Here is a 12192-nt window from a genome sequence, read left to right as displayed (position 1 = left end):
CCCTTCGTAGGATTGCACCATGTGTATCAAATAAGTCTTCCGTCATAGTGATGGGTAAATGTGCACTGCTTTTTGGACAGCAAGAACACTAATGAACGAAAAGTATGACGGAGGTATTTATATACCATTTGCAACAGTTCGAAGGTATATTTGTCCTTTTTTCCAATAATAAATCTAAATTAAAGTAAATCTTAAAAATAGGCAAGAATTAAGCTAATATTGAGCTAAAATGAAGATAAACTCAAAATAGGATATCCTTGATTGAGCTAAAATCAAAATCTAATATGAAATTATCTTATATCCAACCCTCGACATTTTGAGCGAATTGGACACTCCATCACTTTTTGAGCCATATTTGACACCCCTAAGTATAACCATCAAGGGTCGCGATGTATAAAAAAACAAATCACTTTCAAGAGAGAATTATAATTATTTTTTTTCTTTTTGTAATTTTCATTATTCACATATTATGCACATATACTAAATATTTAACAGCAGCTTAGGCTATGATTTTGGACATTGTTACATCACTTACATTAACACAAGAAACAATAAACTACATTATTTATTTCTTAAGATATAATTAATATAATATATATTTAGTTGTTTTCTAATGGTACTGGGACATTTTTGCAGTATTCTGCCAAACCCCACAATGGAAATATATTTCTATATGCTGCATAGTGCAACATGCAATTCTTCATTACAGCTCCAGTTATTTCCTGCACATACTTGTGAAGTCAGATAAAAACAATATTTTGATAAAACTAGTTTTAGCAATCTCTCTTCTTATAGAAATTGTTTTGCCAGTTTGAAAGGGCTTGCTTCTTTATATTAACTTATCAAGGAAAAAAGCTCAAACATGTCATCGAACTTTCAGAAATGGCTCAGTCATGCCATATGTTAATAGTTGGGCTTATTTATGTCATCACTGTGACAAAAAGTCCACATTCGTGCCACTCTTCACTGAAAGTTCCACGACATATTTGAGCTTTTCTCCACTAATCAATATCAATCAAATATGACCAGTTTAGTTTGTTTGAGTCGACTAAATGAATCATCTTTGTTTGCTTCGTTTATTTCCAGTCTATTTCATTCCAATACCTAACAGCTTGTTCTTTTAACAGTCGAAGAATCTTCTCCTATGTTTAGCTTGTAAATTACAGTGTAATTACCTGTTGTGGGAAGTCACCATCTTCCATCTGAGAATTAATCAACAGCCTTGCCGCACGGTGGAGAGGTCTTGGATCTCTATCAACCTGTCCAAATAGAGAAGTTGGTAAAGAACTCTTCTAAAGATAAGTTTTACAAGCAATTACAGCATTTACTAATGGCAAATTAATGTACATAAACAAAGTGCACATTTAGCAACCTCAACTTGGTCTCAACAGGAAACTACACACTCCAATTCGTTTTCATTGTGACTCATGGACACCCGACACTGACGTGGCACATAAATTTTGAAGGTGTCTAGATGATCATTTTGTAAGTTGAAGTGTTCAACTGACACAATGGAAACGAGTTGAAGTGCCTAGATGTTCACTCACAAAGTTGTAGTGCTTACTTGTGACACCAAGTTTTGAGTGTGTTTATGTATTATGCTTTTACTAATAGTAACAAGGAATTAACCTGGCCAGAGTGAATCAATCCCATCAATGCCCATGTAGTTTGTACAAGATTTGAGTGTTCTGTTTCAAGCTCTCTATATACCTGTTTGATCAAATACAAAGCTAAGTTACAGTTATCTTTTCCAGTCATCTTTGTACTTCATCCTCTTCTTTAAGGGTAAAAATGCATGTCAATAGAAAACTTGACTTAAATTATTCAGTATTGGAATGAAACGGTTCCAAATGGAGTAGGATGCATGTGCAGAGTTCATATAACCTACTATGTTGCATGGACTCTCCAAAAATGTTGTTGCAGATCACATTTTTGGACGATCTGACATGCACCAAGTGACATTCTGAGAAACATAGCATATAACTGACCTTAACAATGCACAAATTGAGACATTGGTGTAGTTATTGTTGTTTTACGTAGCTTTTATTCTTTTACATTACCTTGTCAGGACAAGAATGGTAGCTTTCTCCCCAACCACCATCAGACCTTTGTCTTTGTAACAGAAATTCAACGCCTTTACGAACAGCTGCAGAATTGCTGTAACTCTTGCCTGCTGCAGCAAGCCCTCCAAGAGCAAACCAGGAAGCATATGTGAAGCACACACCCCAGCAACCATACCTGTTGACATAGTTAAATCATATCATATGTATTGATAGAGCAGAAAATTCAAGGACTCAGAAGAGAAATATCATATACCATGAACCATCAGGCTTCTGTACATCTTCAACATATTTAACAGCATTATCAATGAAATTGTCAACCTCCGTAGTTCGGTGTCCAGGGTATAGCTTCTTAAAATGAACAAGTGCTTGTATTGATGAGCCAGTGCACTCAACATACCTGGATTGACATGTAATCAGTGTGAAGCTGTAAAATGGAGTCTAACAATGGGGAAAAGGTTTACGGGAAGTAGAGAAACTACAGAAAAAATCTTACTCATGCTCAATGACGACGTCCTCAAAAATTTCAGTAGGATTGAGCAACTGGAATATAACAGAACAAGAAAGTTAAATGTTCAGGGTTTGGATGACTATAGAAGAAGTTGACTGTTGTTAACAACCATTAAATTTGTGAATCTCAAACTAAAACAATTATTTTACTTACCTCCAAATACTCTGAGGCACCTGCAGGCTCCCAAGCTGTTAAACCGCCATTTTTGCTCTGCAATTTTATTTAAAATGGATCTCGATATAACTAGAAATGAGCCAAGTGACAAGTGACTAAATTTAGAAAAGATGAATTTATAACACAGGTAGTCATGTATTGGATTCTCTATTCGGTGTAAGATATAAGTTTATTTTGGAAATTTTGTACAAGCAGCAGACAACTTCAGATTCAATGACCAATGATTTCAAGACATGTACATTTCTCATTTTTTTACCTGTAAGGAAAGAATAACGTTCACCGAGTCATACAGTCGTGCAGGTTCCATTGCCTCACCAACTAATTCAGAAGGCATTGTAGAGAAGAGAAGGCAGCACTAGAGAAACAGAATTAAGAAGTTATCAGGCAAATCTACTAGCATTATCATCTTACTACTTTTCAGTAATTACAAGAAGTTGGAATCTTATTTCATTGAATAGTTAGATACCCTTAATGCTTCGGCAGTGGTATCAGATGATTGCCATCCATAATCTTGATCTGAAAAAGTCCACGATCCTTTTGAGATATGCCGATACATCCCTCTAAAATCACCAGAGGGATTGTCCTTCACCTAGCAAGAAGTCACTTATATTAATAAGGTCCATATTTTGAAAGAGCAGTTATGCTCATGATTTAACATCCAACCTGAGATTTTTTTATGAAGTCATGTCCTTTTCTAAGAGTATCTGATATCTCGTCATTCATCTCACTGGCCAATAGTGCTTGAATAGCAAAACTAGTATCCCATGCTTGGCTACCGATATTCTGCAATTCAACAACAAAACTCCCAATTTCAGTAACTATTGTTTGCATCACTTCACGATAGGAAAAGGAGTTAGCTTTTTATTTTACAAACATGCATTAAGTGTAAAAGAGATCCTATTTCTTAAATCACTGTGGCTTGTGGAATAGTATAATGTCCTTGCTTCCAGAAAATAATTTATATCTACCAACCTGCATTTTCATTCCATCTTCAGCTACCCATAAATAATCTGGAACCCGAGCAAGATGTTTTTTGAAATAACGGCCATTTGGATCCTCAACCCAACAAGCAAGCATACACAATACCTACACCATCCACGTGTAACATAAGTGTCAAACGATTGAAGTTTTTAAGAAATGCAGGTATTTTGTAATCTATCAAAAATGAAAAAGTTGTCATACTTTATTAACACCTTGAATGGTGATGTATCGGCTATTCTCATCTTCATAATGTATATGTTTCATGGTAACTTCAAGAGCTTTATTTCTCAGCTTGTTGAAAGGCCAACGAGTCAATAGAGGCTCGGTACATAAGTAGAGACCGTCCCACATCAAATCCTGAACCAGTGGATGAGGGTAACAGAGATCCTCCTGCAGCAACAAGTTTGTGTTTGATCATTTGTAGAAAATACTATGATATCTATACTAACTTCGACACTGGGGGCTCATTTGATCCGTAGACAAAGTTTTAGAGGGATAAATTATATCGAAAATTATGTCGAGATTATTTTTCTAATATCGGTAGTCAAACGACCCTTGATAGTCATACCTTTGCACATAAATGGCGTACTCTTTTCCAGTTAATTTCATTGTATGGTTGATCATATAACTCTTCCCTCAGTTGCAAAATGAGAGGTGTGATTGGACCAACAAATCTCTTACCATAGAGATAAGACATTGGCATCTAGACCATTCGACTGTAACACCACATTTTTGCTGCATTTAAATTAAGAGTCAAATACTTGGAAGATCAATATATCAGCACTAATAGAGAATGGAAACAACCAGAAAACATTGCATAGAAAATCCTTAAAATTAATATTTACAACAAAATGAACTGACAATTTTAGGATGTGTATGCGTAAGCAATAAAAAAAATTGGCCTACCTGGATGCATGGGAAGAAAAGAAGGAAGAATCCAAAACTCAGGAGGCATTGGATTGGTTCCTAACCACTCAAAAGCTCCAAGAATCTGAATGAAAAGAAGGAAGATTTGTCAGCAACAAGAAGACATTAACATGACACTACAAGGTTTAGTACTTGACAAAGGAGTGATATAATTTAACGAGTGTAACACATGCCCCCATAGCAGTTATTGCAGTTATCATGTTGTATTTACACTTTTTATCTGCATTAGTAGTTCCAATTCAGTTGCTTTACTTGTAAATGATTATTGTACTTGTATGGCTGGGTTAGTTTCTGGCTCCTAGTTTTATACTAGAAGAGCTTGTAAATCCTGTGATACACGTGTACCGGGCGAAATATCCTTAAGGATAGTGTCTTTCGCAGAATCAGGTCATCTAAATGATAACGTCAATTAACCAACCATCCACACTAAGTGCAGAGGAATGTATGTAGTAAATAACCAATAAGTTCAACAAGCCTAATGTTTTTGACACTAGGATTTAAGCAAACTACTAAATTTTGAACATGTAAATTCAAAAATGTAATGTGTTCAATGATAAGAATCTAACCGTTGAACCCATCAAACTAAACAGATTAATAAACATTACACATTGATAGTGTAAGAATTTTGTACACTACCAGTGTATATTACTTAAATCCTACTATAGTATATATTCTTCTAAAAAGTTATTAGGGTAACTAATCATACCGAGAGCCATGTTTTCCCCCAAGAAGGAATTGCAGTAACGCTACCATGATCAAGAATCCATTTCCTTGCTCTAGCACACGTGTTGCTTTCGCCACCGTCTGGTCCTTCTCCAAGGATCCTCATGCAAATGTAACTCAGAGCTGTACAAAACATTGTACTGTGACCTTCTATATGCAACCCCCATCCACCATCTTCATTCTGAATAATACAGAATACCATCAGTAATTCAGAGCTTTTATTTGCACTAATAGAGTCTATTGTCTAAAGTAAAAGAAAAATGGACAAATACCTACGTAGCCCCTCAAACTTAGCACATTTAGTTGCAGCTATCTATTTAAAACTTTGATAAAAAATAATTGTAATCATTGTGAATTTCATAGTGTTTTCTTTGGTTGATATTTTAGTTGATGGATGAGATTTATGACCGGTAATTTGTAGTTGAATTTGACACTTGAACTTTAGAGATTATTAACCAGTGAAAGCAAAATAGATCCTCAAGATATGTTTTCAGATACCGCTATACAATTACAACCTGTTTTTGCTCAATGGATACAAAACACAATATGCATTTTAACTTGGCATGACACTTAAACTTGTATAAAATCAAACAAGTAGACACACACATCCTACGTGACATAATACATGTAGGACACCACACATTAGTTCAGGTGTATGTCATGTGAATTGCCACGTAGAATATGGGTACTTATTCAACTTTATACAAATTTAACTACATACTCGCACACATCCAAAGTTGGAGGGCACTAAGGTCAGCTAAAACCAAGCTAAAAGAGCACGTTTATGTATTATGCCAATAAGTTTAACATAAAATTCTAAGAATTTGAAAAAGAAAAAAAAAGTCACTGTGGCATTAAATCATATACCTGGTGACAGTATATATACCGAAGAATTTCCTTTTGATGTTCAGCTGGGAATATAGTATTAAGATGCCCAGTGATATACATACACATAACCTGAAACAATTTTGGCTTTAGTCCATCCATTTTGTCAAAAAGAATTTTACAAATCCAAATGAAAAAAACTTACGAGAGGTGGAAGGAAGAAGAGAGGACCGGCATTTTCAGCAGGCCAATGTCCATCAGTAGCCTGTAAAGCTGAGAAGAAATGGACAGCTCTACGCAATGCAATTGTAGCAATTTCATGGCTAATTTCTTCTCCTTCTTCTACTTTTACTGCTCCAATTCTCTGTTTGAAATTCTCCTCTCTCAGAAACTGCACAAATATTATTCCGTTGTTTAAAAAAAATAACATGTTGGTTTTAAAAAAAATGACATGATATCATATTAATTTAGGATCGGAACATTAAATTTTTTATTTATTTTCTTAAATTTCGAATCAAGTCAAATTAATTATTTTATTTTTTAAAAAAAGAGTTATATTATCATTTCCTAGCTGAAATATTATCATCACATAAGAAATGGGAACAATTGAAATCCATAATTGAGGTATGATACTTAAACTATTGGATATTTTGTAATCAATTGAACATATACATCATGAAAAAATATAACTGTTATGATAGTTCTATAATAAGTATCCTTTAGAAGTACTCAAAGAAAAATCTACAAGTATATATAAGGGCTTTGTTGTATCAGAAAAAAAAATACTTATATTTTTCTTAATATGTATACGGGCAATATTTCTGTAAGAAAAGTTATACATTTCTTTTTCTAATATAAATGTATATAAGTTAGATATGAAATTTGAAAAATTAGACTTTGAAATACTTTAGGGGTAAATTTTAACTTTCCACTCAGGTAAAGTTATAACATATTTATTTTCCTTTTGTTTTCTTTCTCTTTTTCGAAATTCATATTAATTGTGTTCGTTGTCATGATTTTTCACGAAACATGTGATAATACAAACTTATGGGTGTTTTTAATAATTTTTTATAACTTATGAATATAAATCATTTTTTTAAATAAAAAATTTCTTCCAAAACCTATGGTCTAACACATGATAAAACTTCAACAAAAAATGACTTGCCAAAAATATTTGGAAATTATGGTCAAACGCTAGCTTACGATCACAAGACTCAAAAATCTATCTTGCAATAAAGAAAAAGAGAGAAAAAAATAAAGTTAGTTATTGACCTGCATTCTCCAAAGAAGATCACTATTGGGCTTAACTTTGTAACGATTGTTCCAAAAATGTTGACGGGCCTCTTCGATCCCGGCATGTTCTTCTATCGTTCCAGCGTTTGGGTCGAACTGCCATATTTGTCGTCCAACATAGTTATTTGTACTGTACAAGTATGGACCATCTTGTCCTTTTGCAATCTTCAACTTCCACATTCTTAAATTCTTCTTTATTCACGAGGCTTACAATTTAGTGATATTAATAAGGATCTCATATAATATATTATATAATATAGGTGTGAGTTCAAACTATCAAAGGGCAGAGCTACAAAATTACGATCGATGATCAGTTGAACATCCTTCATCCTGGATTATATAGTATATGCACACAAAAGTCAGAATCTTTAGTTTATGAATTTCATATCACTTTCTTTTCTTCTACTTATTGTATTCTTGATAAATTATTCATAAATATAGTACTCTTTTATCTCAATGTATATTTTAAATTTTAAGAGTCAAACAGTTTAAATTTAGCCAAAATTTCAAACACAAAATTTTTAAGTTTTTTTGAAATAACATATTTGGAAACTATGTAAAAAGTACTATAAATCACAAAAATTGAATATCTAAGATATATGAAAAAAATTATGATCAATTTTTTTTAATTTAAATTTTAAAAGTTAAAATAGAAAAAGTAACAAATTCTTTTTAATACAAATAAAAATTTTGAGTAAAAATTATTAAATTTTATCCTGCATGTAGATTGAAATTATTTTTCATATTTCTCACTTTTTCATCAAATCATCAAAAGGATGACAGGATAGATGCTCTAAAGGTCTCAATAAAATTTCATGCAAAGTAAAGATAAAGTGATCACAAAATATTATTATTATTTTTAATTAAAAAAATAACACATAGAGAGATAGAAAACTCACCAAGTTTGGTAGACTGAAAAAGAAGAAATTATAATGGAATTGGAAAAAAAAGAGTTATATGCTCAACTATTAATACTCTCTTATATAGAAAAAAAAACAAAAAAAGTCCACAGTTGGGAGCTTCAAGTCTATAATATAAATAGTCATATTTTTATTCATAAAAAATAGTTAAATCATAAAAGTATTAATTATATATTATGATACACTTTAAAAAGTTTAGTTTAATTATACATGAAAATTGAAGCAGATAGTTTGAAAATACATAAAGTATACATTGACTATTAACTGTGGCCGATTCAAAATCTCTTCTAACTGTCTCAAAGTTTAAATATGATTTTTCTTGATATTTCAAAAATTTCTTAATATATAATTTACTCGAAACTAGCGCATTTGCAATATGTCGAATTCATTTTAAAAAAAAACATACAGTTAGGAGCTTCAACTATATTATTAATAGCGAAGTTAAATTTTTTTATTTATATATATATATTATGATACATTTAAAAAATTAAATATATGCATGAAGACTAAAGGAGACATTGAGTATACATCATGTGTACACTAACTATTCAATCTTGATTAGTTCAAGATCACTGCTAAACAGTCTCAAATTTTAAATATGAAATTCTATTGATATTTTAAAAAATTTAATATAGAACTTGCCCGAAATGTTTGAAGACAATCTTGACATTTAATGTTCATTTCAAATATATATGTATTGCTTTAGTAGCAAACACGTGTCCAATAGGTGTCCTGACCATCTTTCTTCATTATTTTTTTTATCTTCTACTAAAATAATGTTTGAATTATTTTAAAATAATATTTTAGCCAATCATACAGAAGAAATTAGCCTTCTCCATATAGGTTAAGAGGGCACATAGAGCAATGATCAATCCAAATCCTTCCAATCAGGACACTAATGATAATAATCACATATTAGTTGACAGAATTAATCAGTTGTCGTTTTTATATGATTTAAGATGGCTATTATCTTACGAACTAACTTTTGAAATAGAGAATAAGACATGATAATCACCTTATGAGCTAATTCAATATTGGCCCCTTAGTTATGTAGTCTACCCTCTAAATGTCTAGGTCTGTGTATCGGTAATGCTAAAGACTCAAATTGGTTGAGGGAATGAATTATCATTTATTCATATCATCTTATAATCTTAGAAATTTTTTACCCAATGAACTAGCTTAATTGTGAGCCCAAAATTCATTTTCTTAAACACTAACAATATAGTTAGGTAAACACAACCTAAAATATCCTAGGTGGCCAATTATAAACCAATATAACTTGACTTTTAGAGAACTGTGCTTACCACAAACTTTCTACTAGCTATGGCTGTAGACTGTAAACGTCAAAAAAGTGTCTCAATTTTAGGAAATTTCACATTTTTCATTGCGGACAAAATCTTTCCAAATTTTGCTATAATAGAAGTTACAAAACGGTGGAGGTAGGCCGAAGAAAAATATGAGTGGGAGGTGATTAAAAGGAACACATTACAACCTCAATTTATTGAGGATATTACTCTATATGAGAAGGTATGGCAGACGATGAGTATGATACAAGGCTAGTATATAGTGAACTGATATCGCACTTCATGTGTGAGGAGGCAGAGGGCTAACCTCCTCTTTGTTTCTCCTTTATACTAACTTAATTAGTATATGTACCCGCGCGTTGCGCGAATAATATTAAAGAAAGTAATTATGTTATACATCAAACATAAAATCTTTAAGTTTTTTTGAAATAACATATTAGGAAACTATGTAAAAAGTACTATAAATCACAAAAATTGAATATTTAAGATATATGAAAAAAATTATGATTAAATTTTTTTAATTTAAACTTTAAAAGTTAAAATAGAAAAAGTAACAGATTCTTTTTGATACAAATAAAAATTTTGAGTAAAAATTATTAAATTTTATCAGGCACATAGTTGAAATTATTTGGGATAAAGGTCTGAAAAATATCTCAATTTTGTCGAATTTGCTGTTGCGATACTAAACTTTCATGAGGACCTATTACCTCCCTACTATTTAATACCGTATTTTAAACATATATATTTGCCCACGTGGACATAAAAAATAATACAAAATTATAAATAGTAATGTGTCCACGTGAACACATATATACCTTTAAAATACACTATTAAATAGTTTAAGGGGTAAAAAATACGATATTAAATAGTCTAGGGAGGTAATAGGTCCTTATGAAAGTTTAGTATCACAACAACAAATTTGACCAAAATTGAGATATTTTTCAGACCCTTATCCCCTATTTTTCATACTTCTCACTTTTTCATCACATCATCAAAAGGATGACATGATAGATGCTCTAAAGGTCTCAATAAAATTTCATGCAAAGTAAAGATGAAGTGATCACAAAATATTATTATTATTTTTAATTAAAAAAATAACACATAGAGAGATAGAAAACTCACCAAGTTTGGTAGACTGAAAAAGAAGAAATTATAATGGAATTGAAAAAAAAAAGAGTTATATGCTCAACTATTAATACTCTCTCTTATATAGAAAAAAAAAACAAAAAAAGTCCACAGTTAGGAGCTTCAACTGTATTATTAATGGCAAAGTAAAAAAAAATTATTAATACTTTGGGTCCGTGCTGAGCATAGGTATTATCCTCACTAAATATATAATAAAGTAATTAGTCTATAATATAAATAGTCATATTTTTATTCATAAAAAATAGTTAAATCATAAAAGTATTAATTATATATTATGATACACTTTAAAAAGTTTAGTTTAATTATACATGAAAATTAAAGCAGATAATTTGAAAATACATAAAATATACATTGACTATTAACTGTGGCCGATTCAAAATCTCTTCTAACCATCTCAAAGTTCAAATATGATCTTTCTTGATATTTCAAAAATTTCTTAATACATAATTTACTCGAAACTAGCGCATTTGCAATATGTCGAATTCATTTTTAAAAAAAACATACAGTTAGGAGCTTCAACTATATTATTAATAGCGAAGTTAAATTTTTTTATTTATATATATATATATATAATGATACATTTAAAAAATTAAATATATGCATGAAGACTAAAGGAGACATTGAGTATACATCATGTGTACACTAACTATTCAATCTTGATTAGTTCAAGATCACTGCTAATCAGTCTCAAATTTTAAATATGAAATTCTATTGATATTTAAAAAAAATTAATATATAACTTGCCCGAAATGTTTGAAGACAATCGTGACATTTAGGGTGTGTTTGGTATGAAGGAAAATGTTTTCTAATTTTCTCATGTTTGGTTGGGCTAAATGTTTTGGAAAATATTTTCCAAATCAACTCATTTTCCTCAAATTTAAGGAAAATGACTTCCCTTTTAAACTTAGGGAAAACATTTTCCAAAACTCTCTTCCAACGTCAAATTACAATTATTTTTTTGTTGAAAAAATCAATTTATTTTGTCCCTACCCTCAAACCCACCCCCAACCAACCCCCCCCCCCAAAAAAAATAAAATAAAATAAAATTTTAAAGCTTGTTTTTAAATTCAATTTTTTTACTCCACCCTCACCCCTATCCCCACCCCCTCCCAAAAAAATATTAAAAATTGTTTTTAAAAGATATTTCTAATTTCAATATTTTATTTTTTTACCCCCCACTCTCTACCCTCGCCCCCCATCAACCCCCCCCGCCCATTTAGCCCCCAACCCCCTTCAAAAAGAAAAAAATTTAAGTTGATTTTTAAAAAATATTTTCAACTTCAAATTTTTATTTTTTCATCCCGATCCTCGATCACCCACCCCCCAAA

General features: G+C 31.2%; 1 pseudogene; it reads right to left on the bottom strand.

Annotated features, from left to right (window-relative positions):
* Window positions 1-514: 514 nt before the first annotated feature.
* LOC125811548 (beta-amyrin synthase-like) lies at window positions 515-7674 on the bottom strand (annotated as a pseudogene).
* Between the last annotated feature and the right edge of the window lie 4518 nt (window positions 7675-12192).

The sequence above is a fragment of the Solanum verrucosum genome, unplaced genomic scaffold, assembly GCF_900185275.1.
Source record: "Solanum verrucosum unplaced genomic scaffold, falcon-dt-bn FXZP01000238.1, whole genome shotgun sequence".
Classification (NCBI taxonomy): domain Eukaryota; kingdom Viridiplantae; phylum Streptophyta; class Magnoliopsida; order Solanales; family Solanaceae; genus Solanum; species Solanum verrucosum.
Note: the sequence above shows the minus strand (reverse complement) of the source record. Positions and strands in the feature narration are given on the sequence as shown.